The sequence below is a fragment of the Physella acuta genome, unplaced genomic scaffold (genome assembly GCF_028476545.2).
Source record: "Physella acuta isolate Inbredline_101_S28 unplaced genomic scaffold, ASM2847654v3 ptg000496l, whole genome shotgun sequence".
Lineage (NCBI taxonomy): Eukaryota > Metazoa > Mollusca > Gastropoda > Physidae > Physella > Physella acuta.
The window spans coordinates 188,599-213,402 of NW_026732015.1; the positions used below are offsets into that span (position 1 = coordinate 188,599).

Here is a 24,804-nt window from a genome sequence, read left to right on the forward strand (position 1 = left end):
GTATGTTTAATTTTGGTATACAAATTGTGGGCAGCAAATGTGACTGAATTAGTAATACCGATTTGATTTTCCCATTTCCACATTTTCCATATGCCATCCAATCAAAGTTTCTTCTTAACATTTTAAAACCGTGAAGTTAACACTTGATGAAGATACAGTCTTTTTTTTTGTCGATGGCCAATTTTCACCCTTTGTTATCAGTACATAATTGACGCAAGCGAAAGGCTAAAACGTTCCAGCTCTGCACCCCTCTTCCCATGACGATTTACCCCACGCACCCTCCCCACTCCCCTCCTCTCCGCTCCCCCCCCCCTCACAATTATAAGTCCATAAGGGAGGAGTAGTGGAGAGGGGTGAAACGTTTTTTTTTAGTTGGCGAGTCCGAAACTCACTCATTCGGAACGTTAAATCCATTTCCTCCCCCGACCCACATCCCATTGAGTTTTCCAGAATATGATCATCCCCACTTCCCTTCCAGCCAGGTATAGGTTCTTCAAAAAATCAGAAAGCTTTTTATATTAGCATAAAAATAAACATCACCAAAAATTAAATTAGAACTGACTTTAATTAAAGTTAGAAAATTAGTTTCCTAGACTGAACATTAACAATCGAACAACGGTTTATAAAGTTAAGATAGAACAGCTTCAATCCTCTTTTTCCCGCAAATAAACCATTTCTGAATTCTATACAAACAATCTATATCTTAAAACCTAACCCTTAGCCCCTACCCGAAGAGAAACATGAAAGAAACTCTGCACACGAAATAGTATTAATTTTTTTAATCAACCGAAGAAATGAGCAACGGGTAAATTTAATTTATTTTTATAGCCAATTGTACGGGGATCGATACCCCGCTGCTCAACCATGTTATAACTTAGTGAGAGGGTTTCACTTGATTCGATTCCATACCACTATATTACGTTGCACTACCATGTAGAGGGGTTGTATTCAAGACCGGCTTCATGCACTTGCTCACCGAGACAATACACGTGACGACCAATCAATGAGATGAACGCAGGTTTCGTGTTCTTAGATTTATTATCATACTTGACTAACGTACATCTTTCCGCCACGACTATCAAGAGAAGACTGCCCCACACACACTCCCCAGCAACCAGTCTCTACACAAAATCGTCACTGTCGCACTATACGCGTCATAATTCCATGCGTTCAACATACCTTTCGCACCAACATTCACTCGCACCGATCTACACTTAGAACATGCATCATAACAAAAATCAAATAATGAACCGTTACGCCAATCACATCAGTATTGTTTGATCGGATAGCACTAGTTGCAGCTATACGGATTAATTTCTAAAGAAGATTAATTTTGACGATTAGTCCTGAGCCGTAAATACTGCTACAATTGTTTTTTGACGTTTCAATAGTTTAAGACAAAGTTATGAACCATGCCGGTCTACTTAAATATAAAAATGCAATTGCCGACGAGCCTAACACGGGAACACTGTGTCTCTATCTTTAGCTATTTTTTATAGAATCATCCAATCAGGTCAGCCGCCTAGATCTCCACAGCTATAGCAATATTAACAGAAAGTGATATTTCAACGCCAAGTGTAGAAAAAGGTACAGACAATAGTTCAAGTAAAGACTAGCAGTCAGACACCAACGAGATCCGAACCTACCATTCCACACGGCACCTACTCGCCTTCCGTGCATCAAGTCAGACGTGTAACCTCTTCAGCCAATCAGCCCTACAAAAATAAAGCTTTCATGGTCGACCAATGTCGTAGCTTTTTGCAGGTAGACGCGGGGTGTCTTTGACCCTTGACCCGAAAGGTCAGACCTCTAGCTTTCATAAACACAACAAGGACCATTATTCGACCACACAAACGACACACATAAATGCCGGGACGAATTATTTTTATTTTCGTCTCATTTAAAAGCTACTATTCAATGATTGGCAGAGCAAAATCAAATAATTTCAGTCGGGTTTTGCGTGGATTATTGATATTTCATGAGATTTCATTAGAAGTTAGAAAATTTCATGAAAATTCCAGGAGGTTTTTTATGTTTTTTTAAGATTTTATGAGTTTTCTAAGACCTCCTGGAATTTCAGCAGGCCGCACGAACCCCGCATGTTGAAATTCTGCGCTATAACCTGATTCTTAAAGAAATAATAAATAATGTAGCAACGACTAAAATGTGTCACCTGTCTGTGAATGTATGTGTATGAAGGCGGGGAGAGTGGGTGGAATACAGGGTTGGGTATTTCATTTATTGGGGGGTGGGGTGTGGCGTAACTTTTTTATTTCCTATGAACCCAGTATGCTTTCAAAAATAAAAATAAAATTCTTTAGATGATATTTTTCTCATAGCATAACAACCTGCTTGATGAAAGAAAATTAAATTTCGCAGATTGTGACAGGGATTAGGATATGGCTAGAATGGAAGGGGGTTACTGTTGAGCGATTATCAAGTCGAATTCAAACCACTTTTGATTGATAGTATAACGAGTCATAAATTTATATCATTGAAGGGTTAATAGTATAACCAAGAAACGCAATTATCATTTTGTTTACATGCCATTTCTATAAGCTTTCAGTGTGTGTGAGTGTGCATTGAGCAATTCATGGATTGCATGTGCGGACATTTTTTCGATTAATGATTTCAGAGTGTTATACACGAAAGTAGTAAATCTGGCGGCTTTGTTCTTTTAACACAATGCAACATATTTTTATATGAGTTCATGCAATCATAATAGTCTGTAGGAAGATGTTTATATTAAGCATGATTGATTTTAATTAAGTTAGGCCCTATGTTTTGCTAAGCTTTTTAAATAAATATTTTCTAAACCAACCCTAGATGGTAACAAAAAAGTTTAAGCCCGTCTGAGAAATCCCTTAGGGAAGGTAGATTTGTCCAGATGCCGTATTTCTTACATAAGCATTATACTTTAAAAAAAAACAAAGACTACGGTTTTCACTTTGTAAACTAGGGGGGAACCTTTCCTAAGTAATATTTTTTAAATTAAATGTATTTTTTATTTTCATCAAAAACAGAAAATGGCGAAACATAACATTCGATTAAGTAAGAATGTTGTTATAAATATAGGTATGTATTATTATTAAATTAAAGAAATTAATTTTAAAAGTTAATGTAATATAATTTTTGAGTTATACTATAGACGAAGCCTCTGTAGATCCAATTACTTGCGAATAATAGTTTGCGAATACTCCTTCAACGTTTCTCTAATTTTAAATTACTGCTTTAACTTTAGTGGTCTACATAACAGCCAATTAAACTGTAATATATGTCTGTATACATTTTACTGACCTTTTTGATTCATATGCTATCATTAAAGGTTAATCTGAATCTGAATTCATATTTTTATAGGCATTCTATATAAAGTAATAAAAACAAAATACTGACCGACACATTTGGTTCGGTCTGTTGGACTAATATTGTAGCCATCTCCACAGTAGCAACTAAAGCCTCCAGGTGAATTTGTACAGTTTTGTTCACACACAGGTTCAGCACTAGTGTAACATTCGTTGATGTCTAATACAAATTTAATGCGTTTAAATTTTAAAAATTAAATGTAAAAAATACATGTTCTAAATTTTTTCGTTTAAAAATTTAAATCGGTTTATCCTTTCTGTCGGTCTGTCTGTCTGTCTGTCCTTCTGCCCGTCTGTCCGTCTGTCTCTCCGTCCGTCTGTCCGTCCGTCTGTCTGTCTGTCCGTCCGTCCGTCCCTCCGTCCGTCTGTCTGTCCGTCTGTCCGTCCGTCTGTCCGTCCGTCTGTCCGTCCGTCTTTCCGTCCGTCCGTCCGTCCGTCCGTCTGTCTTTCTGTCTGTCTGTCTGTCTGTCTGTCTGTCTGTCTGTCTGTCTGTCTGTCTGTCTGTCTGTCTGTCCGTCCGTCCGTCCGTCCGTCCGTCCGTCCGTCCGTCCGTCCGTCCGTCCGTCTGTCTGTCTGTCTGTCTGTCTGTCTGTCTGTCTGTCTGTCTGTCTGTCTGTCTGTCTGTCTGTCTGTCTGTCTGTCTGTCTGTCTGTCTGTCTGTCTGTCTGTCTGTCTATGCTATACTGTGAGCACGTTTGTGCCTACGTTAGTATTAAGGGACACCCTACAATAATGACATAGTAGGGTAATTTATCCTGGGTTGATTGACAGAAGGGGGGAGGCGTTGATTAGGTGGGGTTTATGTATTACTACTTAAGTATTCTTACCCAATAACAGAACATTGTTATTGTGTTTTGCAATTAAATCAGTGATTTAACCAGAGAAAAATAAATACCTTCACACGTGTTGGGGTATGTGCTGCTTATATTATATCCTGGATTGCAGGAACATGAGTAGCTTCCAATAGTGTTGGTACAATTCTGCTCAAAAATAGGATGATTGGAGTCTGCGCATTCATCTATGTCTGAAATGTTATTTGTGTATGGATATTTTTAAAAAACATTTAAATAAAACGTTTTTTTGGTCATTTTTAGTTATACAGTTCGAAGCCGTATGATGAAAAGTAATGTAATAAAAGTACATAAACAAATTAAATATTTCAAATGAATAAATTATATTATATTTTATATTATTTGCTAGTTTTAATAATTTTATCATCAAGATCTGAGGTTCTTTTGAACTATGTTACCTTGTATTGTAATGTAAAATTGTTAATGTTAAAAGTTGATGTTATATAGTTTACAATGGAAAGCATATTAAGCCATGCCGTATACTAATTGTGTTTAGAGTTAACTGCATTTCTATTGATTATACAACTGATGACGGTCGCATTTAGCACCCCTAAACTTTTCTTTATATTCTTTTATAACAGTAAGGGACTTTAAAAATAAATCGGGCTTAAAAATATGTAGGTTCTGAAATCATAAATTGTATCTATTCATTTAACGGAGCGATGGGACACTTTATTTTACACTCTTTACCAAGAAGCTTCCATTCGCTGTCTACAGCTGAAAAATTCCTTTGAAAATTTAGCTCTCTCGGGATGTAGAAATTAATTATGGGCTGGTCAAAGCTACCATTTTATCGGATAAAATTCCGTAATTTAGAAAACAGCCTAGCCAATCTTATGTGGAGTATCTCTTCGAGAAAGAAAACGTTTTCTCTGGTTGGTTCCATTCAGAAAATGTCAGGATTTTGAACAGCTCAAATCTCTGGTCTTGAGAGAGGAATTCCTAAATTCCCTACCCAAAGAAATAACTTTATCAAAGTAACATAAAGGTTACTTAAAGTATATAAAGCATAAAACATAAAATTAATCAAAGTATATCAAGAACAAATCATCAAATTTAATTAAAGTATATCAAGTATAAAACGTCAAGCTTAGGTAAGGTATATAAGTTATAAAAGATCGAGATTGGTTAAATAATATAAATTACAAAGCAATATCCCATATTTTTTTTTACAAATGATTTATATAATAGTGATCTATGATCTACCCATAACATAAACACAGCATAGAACATTTTTTTTGCATGTTCAAATAAATAAGCGTGCAATATAGGGACGAAGAAGACGAAACAGGTTGGCAAGGTCTATCTTTCGTCACTTTTTTTATCATTGTCCCGTTCCGCTTGTCACACATCTTAAACATATTACACAAACAAACTTGTGATTCAATCTAAGCTAAATGCGTTAATTTATATTCAATTGATACTTTACTAATAGTTTGTTTGGCCTACTTTAAAATTAAATTCATAAAAAAGCTAGCCCACAGTAAGCTAATACGCGCATTTTCTTGAATAACTAACGTATATTGCTAATACACCAATCGTAATTGACACAAATAATAATAATTCATAAAAAAAACTTAAATGGATCAGTATGATTAACCATATGCATTAGTAATTATTTTGAATTTTAATAACATTTCCTCAATCTCAATTTAATCTTAGTAAAATATACATTTAAACTGACCTTATCGCTACAGAAATAATCAAGTTGTAACGTATTGTAACATTAACCCAACTTAATTTGTATAATGAAATATTTCTAAAATTCTATTCATGATAAACAAAGTAATAATATAATAATAATTGAAAGCAGTTAGGCTAAAAAGAAAGTATTAAACATTACAAATTTTAACACAACCCGATTTATTTTTATTGCGCCATTTTAAATTATAGCATTATAACAAAACTATGTATACCTTCAGTCCTATTTTACATTAAAAAGTTGGCAAAATTGGGCCATAAGTAGTGACAAAATAAGTTGTAATTAATGAAAAATTTCATAAAAAACAAAACGTTTTAATAACAAGCTTTTATATAATAACTAGGCATGCTGCCCAGCTTCGCTTAGGCTTTCGAGAACATTGAGAATTTGAATGCTTAATTAATTCGCCCGAGGGTCGGTCTACGACCTCAGTAGTTATGAAGAGGTTCCTCCATGGACATTTTTTTTCGATTTATAGCTCATATAAGGCGCCGGTCAGTCGAGGTCAGTTTCGACCCCATCATCGTAGACTTTTCGGCCAACCGTCCCCGTGTTCTGTCGCCCCAAGGCAAGGTCCTGCCAAATTTGAAACGCCTGCGGCGCCGGGAAGTGCCCTATAGGACACTTGACAACTTTGCTTTATATATTATAGAGATTAGCAAATTGCATAGATAAACAAAGATTTCAATAAAGTAATTAAGGCCTGAAATACTTTAGTATAGAAATGTATTATTTGAATAGATTCTAGATCTAGGTAGGGTCTACATCTGTGTAAGTCTAGTTTTTCGGTAGATCTATATAATTATAGAATATCTAGATTTAGAATCCTAATTGAATTTTTTTTTAATTTAGCCCGAACAAAATTGTATTGTATAAATTTTATAGCGTACGTAGATCTAAATAATATTTGAATGAAATAGTTCATTTATTTTTATTCTAAACTCGGAAAATGAAGTCATCAGTTTCGTGCTCTTTTTTTAGTGTAAACAATAAGCGACGTCATTTTTAAATCCGTTCTTGTCCCAAAATTAAACACTTTTCCGGTTGCATAATTAAAATTGTTTTTCTACATTCGAATATGCCTTTATTTTTTATTTTTCTTCTTTAAATAAAATTGTGGTTGTACATTTAAAACATCTAATATATTATTTTCAACAAAAGTCCGTATAAAGGTATCCATATATCGCTGCCGATTCTGACGTGATGTCCGGCGAAAATATTTTGCGGACAGAGAGAGAGAGAGAAGAGCGCACATGACCTTTATATATTAGGATGCACTAAAAAGTAGAAAATAAATTATACACTACTATTTAAATTACTATAAAGTAAAGCATGGGACACTATAGTATCCATGGATACCTTTATCTATATTTAGGAAGAGACCCACGCTTTTTTAAAATAGTAATTTAATTAATATTGTATATATTTTTTTCTACTTTTTAGTGTATTATTACATAAAAGCTATTTAGTAAAATGTTTTTAATGAAAGGTTTTAAAGTAGCCTACTATGCATGTTTTATTTACAATAGAGTTACATGACTAGAAACCATTGCGCACCTAATGAACGTGATGACGCTATATTGAACGTGATGACACGTGTATAATAACGCGGAATTGTTTGATGAGACAGCTTATTTATGTGGACAAAATTTTAAATAGTTCTTAAAAAATTAATCAGGCGATCAATTAAGTCAAATTTTATGCCATGTTGCACTGTCTTCATGTCTTGACCCACGTACCAACTACGAACCGTATCTGTCAGAAAAGCCTGCACAATTTTGCTCGGTCATTTCGATGTAGATAGATAGACTGACGACAGACTGACGATTGACGGCAAAGGAAGTAAGTTAAATAAAAGCTTGTAAAAATACAGCTTTGTTGGGTTTTAAATACAAATAAAATAAAATAAAAACCAGATTTGATAATTATGACAGCTTTTAAAATTAAGAAAATATATAATTCTATTATATCCTCAGTCCTAGAATCTTTAAAAAGGTTTCATTAATGCTTTACAAATCCTATATTCTTAGACATGTGACCTTGTTTTTAAAAACTGAGTTGTTTAAATGTAAATAATGCTTGCGATTGGATCAGATTTATCGGGGCACGGGTATATCTAAACTACTTGTCTATTTTCGTCAGCTTTTCCACCTCGGGCACCAACATGAAAGTAAATAATGTGTGCATAATAGACTTTAAAAAAATGTTTCCAAATGGTTGTTGCCAGAAAGCATATTTTTAAACCCAAATTGATAATATATTGAGAGAGCGTAATGTATATGCCGATTTTAGGAAACCATGATGTTTTGCTGCGATAGCCTTTTGCCTAAAGTCGTACTAACTGAAGAAATATATCGCTCGTTGCATTAACAGGAGCAATCTTATATTATCCCAAGGTCTCAAATTTTTATAATTTTTTTATATGGTTTAGCTTTTGGGCACTGAATGAAGGAATGACTATGGATTTTTTTTTAAATCAATACTTTTTTAAATATCGATTTTTTAAAAAACGTCCCATAAATGGGACGCTAGCAACGAACGGCCCCATGTACATTTATTGAAAAATAAAATAATTTATCACGAAATATGGCTAATCAAGCGAAAATTAAGCTGTATACTGATTTTGTATTGTTAGACTAATGATTACATTGTTTAGGACAGCTAAAAATACTGATAATGATCAATTGGGTTAGCCATACCATGGTCTAAAATGCAGAAATTCTGTTCAAAAGTCTAGTTTTCTTTCAATCTAGCATCCATCAAAGTGAATAACACTTGGAAATAAGTAAAGCTGTGACTTATACATCTAATTATACACACATAATCACAAATATTGTTATTATTCACCGAAACTGTAATATAATTAAATATAAATAATTGATTTTTTTGGGGGGCCTACTTGAAATTTTCAGGGGTGGGGACTTAAATTTCAGGGGAAAGGTGGACATTGGTAAAAGTATGTTTTGGATATAAATTCCATTTTGTTCTGGGGGCAGAGCCCTCCCCCCCCCTCCTCCGAAATGATGCCTGAAAGAAACTGCCCTCAGTGAAGTTGCAAAAGATGATCTGGTCCAGTCCCAGATGTCATCCAGCCAACTTCTCTTTTGTTACCCTCGCTATTCCCCCCCCCCCCTCACAGGCGTACATTAGGACATCAGACATCTTATTTCTAGGGCACGGATCCATCTCTGGGGGCTTGTATTAAGTGTTCATGGCTCTCATCCAAGTATGCACCTCACTATGCGAACAGCTCCCAATCTAACACCAGGAATCTCCTTAAAAAGTTAACAAAGTAAAACTGGTATCGGGAACCTTTGGAGGGGAATATTATTGGGGCATGACAACTGTAGGCCTACACAGCTAATTCACATTTCTGCTATATGTAGCTTAAGCTCTCTTATATGAAGAGAGTTAACCAACCCCCATAACTGAATCATTTCACCTAAATCGTGGCCATTGTTATTATTCTGGTTTGTTATAATTTTAATATCACGCGCTAGTAAATTTACAGCAATACTAAATTAGTTTGTGTTCAGTGGTATTAAATTCTTCAGTAAGTGTAATTCTGAAAAACTAAAAATAAAATGTACGTTTTTCAATATTTGCAATTTTATAATACAATAATATATAAGAAAATATAGCTCAAAGTCATAATTAAATATCTATAAATACTACTTAACACCCCAAAGTCAACAGTTAACAAAGTCAACAATTGTTTCACCACAAATAACCATTTAACATAAATATTTGCATCTGTTTTTCTCGCTAGTGAAAAATAAATGTGACGTTTGTGTAACAATCTGCATAAATATAGGTCAAGGTCATAATTAAATATCTATAATTACTACTTAACACCCCAAAGTCAGCAGTTAACAAAGTCAACAATTGTTTCACCATAAATAACAATTTAACATAAACATTTGCATCTGTGTTTCTCGCTAGTGTCCAATAAATGTGACGTTTGTGTAACAATTTACATGGGGCCGTTCGTTGCTAGCGTCCCACTTATGGGACGATGTATTTTGCACTTAAAATGTTAATATTTTAGAAGATATGCATTTTCCTGTGCGCATGTTTTCTTTTTTCCACCATTTTGACAAGTCCTGCAAATCCGGCCCTATAACATTTTTCTAAATTAATTTTTTTCACAAAACACACACAAATACAATAGTCTAGCCATTTTCAAATACAATGAAACATAATTTGTGTTTTAACAAGTGGGACGCTAGCAGAATATGGGTTAATTGACAGCCATTTATATACGGAACATTTTTTTGTTAATGAAGTTTATTTTAAAAGGGCGTCGGTTCCACTACTGGTTCTGTGATTAAACGTTAAAATAAGCAACACGCAACTAGAGGAAGATTTTGCATGCTTAGGCATTATTGTCAATTATGAAGGAGACTGCACCTATGAAATTAAAACAGGCATTTAAAATGCTAAGCTTGCCTTTGCCAATAAGAAAGAAACATGTCTATCAAGCAAATTTGACTCCTAGACCAAATGCAGAATTCTAAAAAAGTAATGTCCTTAGCGTCTAATTGTATGGCAGAAAATGCTGGAAAGTAACCTCCTCTACCAGAAACAGAAAATTACTTAGATTTTACCAAAGTGTTTGCAAAGAATAAAAGGCATGCACTGGCCTTACACGATCTGCAGTAATAGACTACAATGTGAGATGGAATTCAACGCAGTTTTCAAATTTATTGAAAAAAGGGCACGTCTTAAGAATGAGTCCCAATAATACCGCAGAAATATCACTAAACTGGACGCCCCAAGGAAAAGCAAACATATAATTCCAAGGGGGACATCGAGGCGCACAGTGGAACAGCAACTGACTAAGGCAGGACTATGTTGGAGGACTGCCAAGACAATTGCAAGCGATAAGCAAAACCTGAAAGAACTTTCTGTGGCGGAACCACGTGTCGTAGACACATAATGGAAAATACAATGATGTGTTATTACTCAGGAAAAGCGGTTTAAACATTGATATATTAAGTACCCCTGACTCCCTGGGCAGAGCTCAAGATCATTAGACAAACTGCAACATAGCTCATAGCTACAGATAACTTACCATCACATTTACTGTGGTCGGTGCTATTTATTGTGTATCCAGGCATACAAAAACACAAGTAGCTTCCGTTTGTGTTTGTACATATTTGTTCACATGTATTTAGAGTTGAAATATAACATTCATCAATGTCTGAAACAGAAATGTTGATAATGATTTAGTAAAGAAATCGGTGTCAAGAAGGTATAGCTGAATGGGAATGCACCCTAAGGTGTAATTTCTTCATGTATTGTATAAAAGGGTAAGACTTACATATATATATATATATATATATATATATATATATATATATATATATATATATATATATATATATATATATATATATATATATATATATATATATTTATATACCTATATATATTTATATACCTATATATATAATTCCAAACCTCTTTCATAGCTTTCCTTAAATATTTTTATAGTACTTTCTTCAAAGTACTTTTTAGCATAACTTATAATTTTAGTCTTTGTTCCATCTATAATAAGCGGTTGCTACCATTCTATTTTTATTTTCTATTCTTTGTCTATTTGTATTAATTAAATAAAGTCTGATTGCTTTGTTGGTTGTCGTTTTTGTGATTTTTGGTTTTTAATATCTTCGTGTGTTTGCATTGTTTTTGTGTACTTACCTACAATCTACGTACATTTCTTTTTTTGAATTTGTGTTTCGTTGTCTTTTGTCGATACTAAGAATTGCCATCTGTGTATTTTTCCGCTTGCCATATTATTTATTTTAATATACTTGTTTAAGAAACATATTGTATAAATAAAAATTGGTCAAAACGCAATGCGCTCTACTAAACGTTAAATGATATTAGTAACAAAGCAGAGAAATAACTAAATAGCTGAAATCTGACACATTTAAAACAACATACCTATTGAAGAAACCAAATTATAAACATTTTTTGTCAACACAGTAACATATTAAATACACACACTGATTAAGAGAATTATATGATTCCTTTAAAAACCAGCTTTTCTATGGTATTAATGTGTTTTTTAAAGTAGTTTGTATTACTTTTGGCCGACAAAGTGTATACTTATCATAGAGTAGGCCTACGTCTTAATCTACGTCTTAATAAGTAGATCTATAGATCTAAATCCAATTTGAATGAAATAGTTCATTTCTTCATATTCTACAATTGAAACATGACGCCATTAGTTTTGTGTACTTTCCGTAGTTGAAATATGTGACATGTGAATTCGTTGTTTTTTTTGAGTCCCTGTCCCATTAACATTTTTTTTCCCTGTTGCATAATTTAGAATGTCTTTCTACATTTGAATATGTCTTTATTTTTATTTTCCTTCTTTAAATAAAATGAATATATAAATTTTTAAAGCATCTAACACATTTCCGTGTCTTTAAATGCTGAATATATCGCTGACAATATTGATCACTTTGCTTCAAATAGGAATATAAACAGAAAGTAATATTTCAACCCGAAGGTAGACAAAGGTACAGAAATCTTGCGGACAGATAGATAGATAGATAGAAAGAGAGAGAGAGAGAGAGAAGTTAGCACATGGACTTATGATAATAGCGTTCTTTTATTTTAGTGTGTTTCTATAATGCTGCATTATTTACAATTTTACAATTTTTGAACACTTTATCCCTGTCGTATTTAATCAGATTTGCATACAAACAACGTAGTGTGAAAATAATGTAGACTAATGATTTTTCTTCAACAGTACTTTGTGTTTTGGTTTATTTTGTACTATTAGATTCTATATTATTTTGTATAGACCTAGTGTCATTTTTTATTCCTGTACTCATATTAAACGGTTGTTGACAGATTAAAGTTGATGTCAGTCACATAAGTTCAGCGTGTTATTCCCCTAAATTTTATTCACGAGCCCACGTTGAGTTGTTTTTATTGTGTTTCACACTCCTTTGTAGTTGACATCTGTCATTAGGCTTCTCAAAACGAACTCGGGGCGTTCGCTAGCTCTGCGACTGACAGAACAGCGTTCGTAATAAAGAGAAAATTCCACATTTTCATAAACAAAATGCATAAGCTGTTATAATTCTTCTACAGACGCAGATCTTCAGTGAACTTGCTTATTCCCACGTTTTCTTTAACTTGCTTTCACGTCTGTTTGTTTGTTTTTCCAATCAAATCTTGCGATCGAAATTACGGGCACTTTCCAGTTGGCTAGCGCGCTGAAATTTTCAGGGAAGCTTTGTTTCCGATGGCAATACAATATTCAATTATTATTATTACTAAATTGATCCATGGAAAAATTTTATTGATCATTTTAAACCCCTATTGATTTGTACAAAAAAAAAACGTGGGAAAAAGGGACATAACCTAGTAATTGTAATTTGATAAATCAAGGTTTGGTACTTTCCCTCTTCTGGCTTACGATTGGAAAAGGCACGTGTTTTTTACGAGTTGTCTTCGTTTAGCCAATAGCAAGATTTTAATGCAAACAGACAAAGACTAAAAAGTAGAAAATAATTATCATTAAAAAAGTTTTTTAAAATCGACGTTTTCTGATTGAACTAAAAAGTAGAAAATAGATGCTATACATCACAATAATGCAAGCGATCACTCTAATATAAGCGATCGCTAACTGCGTGCGCATTATGACAAAAAAATGAAAAACGTGGGGCGCCGTGATTTTCTTACAGTTTTTAATACTGTTGACTCTCTACAAGCTCCCTAATAAAACTCAATAGTATTATCTAATCCAGGGGTCTCCAAACTACGGCCCGCGGGCCGGATGCGGCCCGCGATGTCCTCTCATCCGGCCCGCGGAAATCTTTTTGTCCATGGAAAAAACTTTTGTTGGTGATGGCTTAGGAACTTTGCCTAGAAAAATCAAAGACATGCCGGAAAGAACGTGGTCCCCGAACTGAAATTTGATTGCTAATGCGGCCCTCGGACTAAAAAGTTTGGAGACCCCTGATCTAATCAATAGTAATATAACGTTTACATGTTATATTAACAATGACCGATAAAAAACTTTTACTTCTGCGCCCCTCGTTTTTCATATATATATATATATATATATATATATATATATATATATATATATATATATATATATATATATATATATATATATATATATATATATATATATATATATATAAAATATATATATATATATATATATATATATATATATATATATATATATATATATATATATATATATATATATATAACTAATTCACTCAAGTTTATATTTTATTATTTCCTTTTGTAGTCATTTAACATATTTCATTAAAATGTAGGGTATAACAAACCATTAAAAAATGATCCCCGATCTCTTTAAAGGATAAAAAATAATATAATTTTTAAAAGCTTTAAACTTCAAATTTGGCATGTCGGTCAAGAGTATATGAAATACCGAAGCTTGATATGTTTATTAATTTATTGTGTATGTTTTGTTACAAATTGTTGTGTATGTATGTTATTAATTTAAAAAAAATATTATTATAACTACATTATTATTCAGTATAATTTATTTTTAAATAATAATTTTTTTTAAATTTTGTTAGTATAAAAAGATTAGGAAAAACAAGCATCAAATGTAACCAATTCTGAAGCCAAAACATGACATTGTCAAAAATCACCAAAATCGTTTATAAAGTGATTCTTTTTACATTGGATTGATACTATGTTTAAATTACAGTGCTAAGAAAATGTGCAAGACTGTGTTAGGGACAAGCTTCAAACACATTTCTAACATTATAGATGTTAAAAATAACAATAACGTCGGAACTCTAAAAATATAATATTTAGAGCGTAGTTATTGGAAATCTTCCGTACCTAATAATTTAGTTGAAATAAAAGTGTTAGTAATATTTTGATATATATATTGATATAAATAATGCAAAGAGCATCAGTCGACGCTTATTTCTTCACTAACCTTCACACCGATTTGGGTCCATAGTACTTATGCTGTATCCAGATTCGCAAGAACACATCATGCTTCCATTTGTGTTGGTACGTATCTGCTCACACGGATTTGTGTTATTTTTAACGCCTTCATTCATTTATGAAAATACAATTTAAAACAATGAAAATATAAATCAAAGTGTGTGTAATTTTTAACATTGTATAAATGTTGACGCTGTGTTTAAGCAGATTTTGGTACATTATCAATACTGTAACATTGTGTAATTATTAGAGAAACTCCAATTTAAGGATATTAACCCATGTTCTGCTAGCGTCCCACTTATGGGACGCTTGTAAAAAAAATTGCTAAAATTTATTAAAAACTAGTTAAAACACAAATTATGTTTCATTGTATTTGAAAATGGCTAGACTATTGAATTTGTGTGTGTTTTGTGAAAAAAATTAATTTAGAAAAATGTTATAGTGCCGGATTTGCAGGACTTGTCAAAATGGCGGAAAAAAGAAAACATGCGCACAGGAAAAAGCATATCTTCTAAAATATTAACATTTTAAGTGCAAAATACATTTGAAACTTGTAGCAGTACCATATTTCTATCTGATAAAAATTTAAGAATAAAAATTTTTTTTTACTACTTCGTTATATCAAGTGTACAACAAACGTCCCATAAGTGGGACGCTAGCAACGAATGGCCCCATGTAGATTGTTACACAAACGTCACATTTATTGGACACTAGCGAGAAACACAGATGCAAATGTTTATAAAAAATGGTCATTTATGGTGAAACAATTGTTGACTTTGTTAACTGCTGACTTTGGGGTGTTAGGTAGTATTTATAGATATTTAATTATGACCTTGACCTATATTTATGCAGATTGTTACACAATCATCACATTTATTGGACACTAGCAAGAAACACAGATGCAAATATTTATGTTAAATGGTTATTTATGGTGAAACAATTGTTGACTTTGTTAACTGTTGACTTTGGGGTGTTAAGTAGTATTTATAGATATTTAATTATGACCTTGAGCTATATTTTCTTATATATTATTGTATTAAAAAATTGCAAATATTGAAAAACTTACATTTTATTTTTAAGTTTTCAGAATTACACTTACTGAAGTATTTAATACCATTGAATACAAACTAATTTAGTATTGCTGTAAATTTACTAGCGCGTGATATTAAAATTATAACAAAACCAGAATAATAACAATGGCCATGATTTAGGTGAAATGATTCAGTCATGGGGGTTGGTTAACTCTCTTCATATAAGAGAGCTTAAGCTACATATAGCAGAAATGTGAATTAGCTGTGTAGCAGAAATGTGAATTAGCTGTGTACTGTTGTCATGCCCCAATAATATTCCCCTCCAAAGGTTCCCGATACCAGTTTTACTTTGTTAACTTTTTAAGGAGATTCCTGGTGTTAGATTGGGAGCCGTTCGCATAGTGAGGTGCATACATGGATGAGAGCCATGAACAACAATGCAAGCCCCCAGAGACGGATCCGTGCCCTAGAAATAAGATGTCTGATGTCCTAATGTACGCCTGTGAGGGGGGGGGGATAGCGAGGGTAACAAAAGAGAAGATGGCTGGATGACATCTGGGACTGGACCGGATCATCTTTTGCAATTTCACTGATGGCAGAGTTTCTTTCAGGCATCATTTCGGAGGAGAGGGGGGGGGGGGGGGGCTCTGCCCCCAGAACAAAATGTAATTTATTTACAAAACATACTTTTACCAATGTCCACCCTTCCCCTGAAATTTAAGTCACCACCCCTGAAAATTTCAAGTACGCCCAACAAAAAATCAATTATTTATATTTAATTATATTACAGTTTCGATGAATAATAACAATATTTGTGATCATGTGTGTCTAATTAGATGTACTAGTCACAGCTTTACTTATTTCCAAGTGTTATTCACTTTGATGGATGCTAGATTGAAAGAAAACTAGACTTTTGAACAGAATGTCTGCATTTTAGACCATGGTATGGCTAACCCAATTGATCATTATCAGTATTTTTAGCTGTCCTAAACAATGTAATCATTAGTCTAACAATACAAAATCAGTATACAGCTTAATTTTCACGTGAATAGCCATATTTCGTGATACATGATTTTATTTTTCAATAAATGTACATGGGGCCGTTCGTTGCTAGCGTCCCATTTATGGGACGTTTTTTAAAAAATCAATATTTAAAAAAGTATTGATTTTAAAAAAAAATCCATAGTCATTCCTTCATTCAGTGCCCAAAAGCTAAACCATATCAAAAAATTATAAAAATTTGAGACCTTGGGATAATATGGGTTAAGTATGTAGCAAAGTGCAATAATTTACTCTGCTCTAATAGTGTTGTTAAGGAACTACATTCACGTCTTTAAACAGAGTTTAACTGGTTTCTTACTTTGCAGTACATTATAGGACTAATTTTACATTGGTGGTCATGCCCCTATAGCTAAGACGACAGTGGAATCGCTAACTTGCGGGTGGCACGTTTTCGGGACACATCAAGACAAAGTTAATTTTTTTTCTTGATTTTTTTTTTAACGTGATTGATAAAGTTGCCTATCGGGACCTCGCGGGACACAGGGCAGGTGAAGAAGAGTTCACCTGTTTCTGTGTCCTCAGCTTTCAAAAGGATAGTGTGGTCAGATCCATTGTCGGCCGAAATCAGTGTTTTTAAAACAATAAAAGCATGTTGTCTGAGACTTGGTGGGAAACTGTGCAGTTGAAGTAGAGTTGGGCATGTGTAGAGTTCACCTGTTACGTCAGTATATGAAGAGATAGTGCAGTCAGACATATTCTTAGCCGAAATAAGTGTTTAAAAAGACAAAAACATGTCTGAGTGGGAGAGACACTAGACAGGTGAAGTAGAGTTGACCTGTTTTTGTTACCCTAGCTAATGAAGGGATAGTGTGGTCAGACCCATGCTCTGCCAAAATCTGTCTTTTTAAAAGACAAAAAAGTTGTCTGAGACTTGGCGGGACACTGGACAAGTGAAGTAGAGTTGGTGTGATGACGCAAGGTTGCGTCGGAGAGGTCAGGTAGATAGCAGAAACGGGCTATAGCGAGTTGGTCAGAGAGAGACCAATAAAAATACAGGAACTGACCGGTCACGTGGGACGGTCAGCTGACCACTGAGGTGTGGGTCAGTAGAGAGATTAGCAGCAGTTGATAGGTAGCTAGCGAGGAGAGAAGGTGTTAGGAAGCGGTCAGACAGAGACGGTCGAGATGTGTAGGGCTAGGTAACAGTTGATAATTAGTGAAGAGAACGGTCAGATAGGTAGATCTAGGAAACGGCAGACAGTAATAGTAGGGAGTATAGAATAGGCTAGTTAGTTAGGTAGAACTTGATTTTATAATTTCAATAAAGAACATTTTATATTTGAACTTGAACTTGCGTTATTGGATTCGTGACTCCTCTTAAAAATCCCCACCCTCAGGGAAGGGTAGGTGTATAGTTTACATGTGACGGCAGCATATGAAGGGATAGCGCTGTCAGACCCATCCTCAGCCGAAATCGGTGTTTTTAAAAGACAAAAAAAACTGAGGTGTGATGTCTTTTTTAATGTGGGGTCTGGTTTTTTTGTGACGATAAGTGACAGACGTGATGTCATTTACGAATGACCTTCCGAAACCCAGCCATCCAAAGAATGACGGGTTGTCTAGTTTAGTTATAATCGTTACGATTTCTTTTTCTCGGGGAAATTTAAATGCATGTTGCTAGAAATACTTGTATACGTTTTTAATTACATCAATAGTAGAGTCTAAAAATTATATTCAACATACTTTGCTTAAAGAATAAAACCACCAAAAACAGCAATGCTATTCCAATTATTGTGCATGACAGGAACATTTTTGCACTGAAAAAAACATAGATTAGAGCTAGTGTTATGTATATATTAACAAAGGTCTAGTTGTAGTTGTAGTTGTAGTTGTAGTTGTAGTTGTAGTTGTAGTTGTAGTTGTAGTTGTAGTTGTAGTTGTAGCTGTAGCTGTAGCTGTAGCTGTAGCTGTAGCTGTAGCTGTAGCTGTAGCTGTAGCTGTAGCTGTAGCTGTAGCTGTAGCTGTAGCTGTAGCTGTAGCTGTAGCTGTAGCTGTAGCTGTAGCTGTAGCTGTAGCTGTAGCTGTAGCTGTAGCTGTAGCTGTAGCTGTAGCTGTAGCTGTAGCTGTAGCTGTAGTTGTAGTTGTAGTTGTAGTTGTAGTTGTAGTTGTAGTTGTAGTTGTAGTTGTAGTTGTAGTTGTAGTTGTAGTTGTAGTTGTAGTTGTAGTTGTAGTTGCAGTTGCAGTTGCAGTTGCAGTTGCAGTTGCAGTTGCAGTTGCAGTAGCAGTTGTAGTTGTAGTTGTAGTTGTAGTTGTAGTTGTAGTTGTAGTTGTAGTTGTAGTTGTAGTTGTAGTTGTAGTTGTAGTTGTAGTTGTAGTTGTAGTTGTAGTTGTAGTTGTAGTTGTAGTTGCAGTTGCAGTAGTAGTTGTAGTTGTAGTTGTAGTTGTAGTTGCAGTTGCAGTTGCAGTTGCAGTAGCAGTTGTAGTTGTAGTTGCAGTTGCAGTTGCAGTTGCAGTTGCAGTTGTAGTTGTAGTTGTAGTTGTAGTTGTAGTTGTAGTTGTAGTTGTAGTTGTAGTTGTAGTTGTAGTTGTAGTTGTAGTTGTAGTTGTAGTTGTAGTTGTAGTTGTAGTTGTAGTTGTAGTTGTAGTTGTAGTTGTAGTTGTAGTTGTAGTTGTAGTTGTAGTTGTAGTTGTAGTTGTAGTTGTAGTTGTAGTTGTAGTTGTAGTTGTAGTTGTAGTTGTAGTTGTAGTTGTAGTTGTAGTTGTAGTTGTAGTTGTAGTTGTAGTTGTAGTTGTAGTTGTAGTTGTAGTTGTAGTTGTAGTTGTAGTTGTAGTTGTAGTTGTAGTTGTAGTTGTAGTTGTAGTTGTAGTTGTAGTTGTAGTTGTAGTTGTAGTTGTAGTTGTAGTTGTAGTTGTAGTTGTAGTTGTAGTTGTAGTTGTAGTTGTAGTTGTAGTTGTAGTTGTAGTTGTAGTTGTAGTTGTAGTTGTAGTTGTAGTTGTAGTTGTAGTTGTAGTTGTAGTTGTAGTTGTAGTTGTAGTTGTAGTTGTAGTTGTAGTTGTAGTTGTAGTTGTAGTTGTAGTTGTAGTTGTAGTTGTAGTTGTAGTTGTAGTTGCAGTCTGGGTATGGGTATAGGTCTTTGTCTTTATGTCTAAATTTTCTTATGTTTATTATGCTTTGCATTTCTAACCGATTCAAAATGAAACGACATACCTCTGTATATTGGTCGGAATCCTGACGAGAAGAGTCCGATAGCGAATGTAGAATCAAGCACAAATCTTTACGCTTATTCAGGTCTTAAAATAAATAGATAAATATATGCAGATTAACGCGCCAGCGACTCTTGAGGTCGCAGTAGACTATCAGTATCAACTGTATCGGGTTTCAGTGTTTTGGGTTTTTTATGCTAAAACTATAGAGATAAATATTTTTTGAAGCAGTGCTTTTTAAATTCTTTTGATGTCAATGTGACCTAACGCAATTCACGTATTTGATCTGTGTATTACATATATATTTGTTTTGCTGTCTATATTTAATATCATATGAAAATTTAGAATGACATTTTGAAAGTGATGTCCTTTTCTTCTTACCAAAGGTTCACTGAATTCCACCGAAATGTGGCAAGAGATTTGTTATCAGTCTGGTATAGTTGTGATCTAAAGACAGGTGGATCTCGTAAAGGTGGGAGTCCAGTACCGATGTTGCTAGACTCGTTTGTGGATTGGCACCGCATGTCTAAGTGTGTGTGTATGTGTGTGTGTGTATGTATGTGTACCTTTAAACACGATAACTTGAGTACCGTTACAGCTAGGTTGATGACATTTCATATATAAGTATTATATCAAAATGCATGGTGCTGTTGGCATCTCCGTGGTTTCCCGTGAGTGCTGTGGCTTTTTTTTAGTTTTAAGGAGCACCCTTTGATACTGACACGTCTGCACACGATGTTTGATGATCCAGGTGCCATACTCAGCGCCCCTGCCGTAGTGTAACAGTGGGCTCCCGAGAGCGCCCCTCTACGTGCCTAACACCTGCGGTCAATGAAGTGTGTTCTACCTCACTATAACGGAGAGCGATAAACGTAAACCCAAGGCTTACATACAACACGCCCTGTTGCGTGCTGGGCGGTAGTGTAGGTAAATCCGTGACCCGACACATTTGATCCAAGAAATATAGCGCAGGCATTGTAATAATTAAATAGCTTAGTTTTAGAATACAAGATCACAAGTCTAATAATATAGATTGGTAACGCATTGATGAAACCCTCTTAATATATTTCGTCAGACTTTCGTCTAAACCAGCGACAACGCGCGATTACGTTAACGCTAGTTGATAAATAAAACACGAACGCTTTGGTTTAATAAATACGAGATCTTCGTCTTCACTTTCTTATTTGTTAAAAAATGTTCAAGTTAATGTATTCAAAACAAAAAACAATTTTAGGAAGTTCAGGTTTCATTTTCAATTATTCCTGCCTCTTAATCCCTCTCGAGGACTGTTGGCTTAGACGTTAAAGTAGTTTTTTTAATCTATTTTGTTGACATTATAAATATTATGAAACAAAATAACCGCTCTTTTTATTTTCGTTAGATATTTCGGTGGCAGTCGTCCAACCCCCCCCCCCTCACCCACCGCCCCACCGAAGAAATGATTTATTCGTCTAACGGTAATAATCAAGACGCATATCTCCTTAAAAAAAGTATGTCTGTTCAGTAATCTACTTTTAAACTTAGCTATTTGTAGATAAATCCAAACTTTGACTAGCTGAGCTACATTTGTTCGATTTTTTCATCAAATAAAGTATATTAAGTAAAATAAAATAACTATTGTACACTCTTTTCGCCAACTATATATCAAGCTTGATACTTTTTATGTTCGCCATCAGTAGAATGATAATTAAGTACCGCGTTATGCTAAAACAATAGCAATAAAATATAACTCAGCATATTATACCATGTGGTTTAGAGCCCTACAGTGAATACACTTAACTAATATAATGTTACACACTAAATTCACGTGCATTAAGTATTAAGTCATGGCCAGAATACACCAGCACTGGTAGCTGCTATGGGTGGTATAGAAACAGAAGTGGCTACTTGTGGTTTGGTGGGGAGGGGATATTGGTGGTAAGATTTGGTTTGAGAAGTGGGTGCTGGTTGTGGTATTGTTGAGTACGTATTTGATTGGTGGTGGCGTTATGAACAGATTTAATTTCTTGAGGTAGGTCTTAAGGTAAAAAACAAATGTCTCATATGGTCTAATTTTTACTGAAGGCCAATCATTGCTGAGATAAAGGTAAATCAAGATGCACAAACTACAAATAGAAAATATTCAATTTGTTTTGTTTTGGTTAATGTTTTTAAGTCGAGAACTTAAGACGTTTTACTTGGAATGTGGCAGAACATGTTTAGATATTTTGTTGTGGGTGCTGAACTAATACTTTAATTCCAAGATATCCTTCAGCAAATAAACACGTCTGGCCTATTGTCCTATACAAAGCGCACAATAGAGACAGAAGTCGGGAATTCAATTGTGTCTATTTTAAGACAGTATTTTCTCCAAACAAAAAAAAATATGGGAAATAAAACTGTTTCCTCTGCCAGGCTGTGAAACTGGAGAACAAAAAAGTAGTGTAACATGCAAAAGAATTGTGCACGAAATGAACACAAATAGTGTGGTCGAGAAAGTAAAGAAACAGTGTATTTCAAACGATGACTTATCAATTATTAATTCAAACATTAAAGCTAAATTTAAAATAGCTGGTGACAGACTTTACTGAATCAATCTGTGAGCTAGTATTTGTCATTTTTGTGTTGAAAGTTTGACTTTCAGAGAATACAGTATATAGTGATAAGAAACTACTGATATTAGATATATACCGATTCATTTTCATAACATTAATATATGTAACTACTTAAACCTAATATGATTACTTTATTCACGTATGTTCATTTCTGTAACTAAGGAATAGTCTGACCTTTTTTTTCGTTCCAGTACTACGCTTCGTTATACTTATTTAATATACTTAAAAATATACTGTTACACATTCGCTTGAAATGAATATTATTATTGAAAGCATGAAGATTAATATGCTTTTATCTGGTGTTGGTAGTATTTAGATGTGTCTGTCTGTTGTTTGTATTTATAGTGGGAAATTGCCGTTTCTTCTCTTTAGATTTGAATAATCTATGTGATTGCTTTGTCTGTCTAGAATACTTGCATTTGACTCCTATACATAAATGTTTAACGTTTTTCTTTTTGAATGCTTGCTTTCTTGCCGTTGCTATTGTCAAATGTTATTTTGTTACCTAGGGTGTCGGTTGGTAAAAAATGACGTGTTGAGTGATGTAAATATTTTAGAGTTTCTTTTTCTCGAATTTTATTTCACTAATTTATCTTTTAATGCATTGGCAATATGTACTTTAGTTAACTGTGTTCAAGATATCCGAAGAAATTAAAAAATGAATATGCAAACTAATTTTTAATTATGAAACACTAAAAGTGTTTTTGTTGCGTCAAGAACGCAAAAAAAAGAAATAATGACATCACATGCCATATGTTTAAACTACAGAAAGAACACGAAACTAAAAGCGTCATCTTCTATTTCATTCCAATTTGTTTTTTAGATCTATTTATCTACTCATCAAAACGTTCGCTATAAATTGTATGCAATTACCTAGGCCAAAAGTAATACAAATAACTTAAAAAAAAAACAAGAGAAATACCATTGAATAGCCGAGTTTTTAACAGAATCAATTATGTCTATTAGTCAATGTGTGCATTTAATATGGTGTACCAACAGCTACATAGACGATAGACTTCTAGACATCCTTACATGACGACGACAAGACTTCTAGACATCCTTACATGACGACGACAAGACGCAGACTGACTTCTAACTATCTTCAAAACAACCAAAAAATTCTCTTTTACGTCACATCCTTATTTATTCACGCATTCATAATCTTTTATTAACACCACTACACACCTATTCTCAAACCATCGACAACTTTATTAACCCCATTCAACTACACACCTACTCTCAAACCATCGACAACTTTATTAACCCCGTTCAACCACACACATACTCTCAAACTCATTCCATACACTTAAGTCCATTCACAACATACCCCTCTCCTTTCTTCAGCTGAAAATACATACCAGAACTATCAAACTATTTTCAGCTTCAACTTTTTTCTTTCTCAGAAATGCACCCATACAATATGCTAAACATGCAACAAACACAATGTTCTGTGGTCTATGATAAATCATCAACATCTTTTGGTCCCATCCAACATCTTGGCCACACAAATCTTTTGGTCCCATCACACCCTTTGTCCACACATCGACTTATGCATCTGGTTTCTTGTCTCTGGACATCAACACACAAAAAAATAATCCAGGACCAACATGTACCTAAACTATACAATAGCTTCTAATTTAAAATTAACATTGTTGAGTACCTATTCCTGTTATTAAAATATAATATTACTACCAAATAGCAAAGTCACATGGCTTCTAACATGTGAAAATTAAATCACAACTAATATTTAAAATCAATACGATTTGGCCATATATTATATAACTCAATTGATCCTTAAGCATAAAAAACTACTATCCAACTATCAGGAAATCAACAGTCCAAGCAAATACATGCACGTCATAATTAAACCAATTACCTTAAAGAGATTATAGTCAATTTATACAATGGAGTACACTAATGAACTAAATCAGAAATAACAATAAGCAAATATTATATCCCATAGAGGAGTATTTCCCATGAACCCCCAAAACAACAACCAGGTACTCGGCACAACCTCGAGATACCAAAAATAAAACGGACTGCATCCTCAGTCTCGCAAAACAAAATCAACTATCTAGCGATGAAGATCAATTA

At 34.1% G+C, this 24,804-nt stretch overlaps 1 protein-coding gene and 1 long non-coding RNA gene across 2 annotated transcripts in view; one reads left to right on the forward strand and one right to left on the reverse strand.

The window, feature by feature from the left end:
- The window catches only part of LOC131944537 (uncharacterized), a 219,900-nt gene that overhangs the window by 42,748 nt on the left and 152,348 nt on the right, over positions 1-24,804 (forward strand). The gene's annotated exons all lie outside the window — the stretch shown is intronic.
- LOC131944535 (uncharacterized) lies at positions 14,885-20,154 on the reverse strand. Its single transcript, XR_009387043.1, has 3 exons — positions 20,121-20,154; positions 18,656-18,729; positions 14,885-14,985 (listed from the first exon to the last, which is right to left on the reverse strand). It is a non-coding gene; the product is annotated as an uncharacterized LOC131944535 (long non-coding RNA).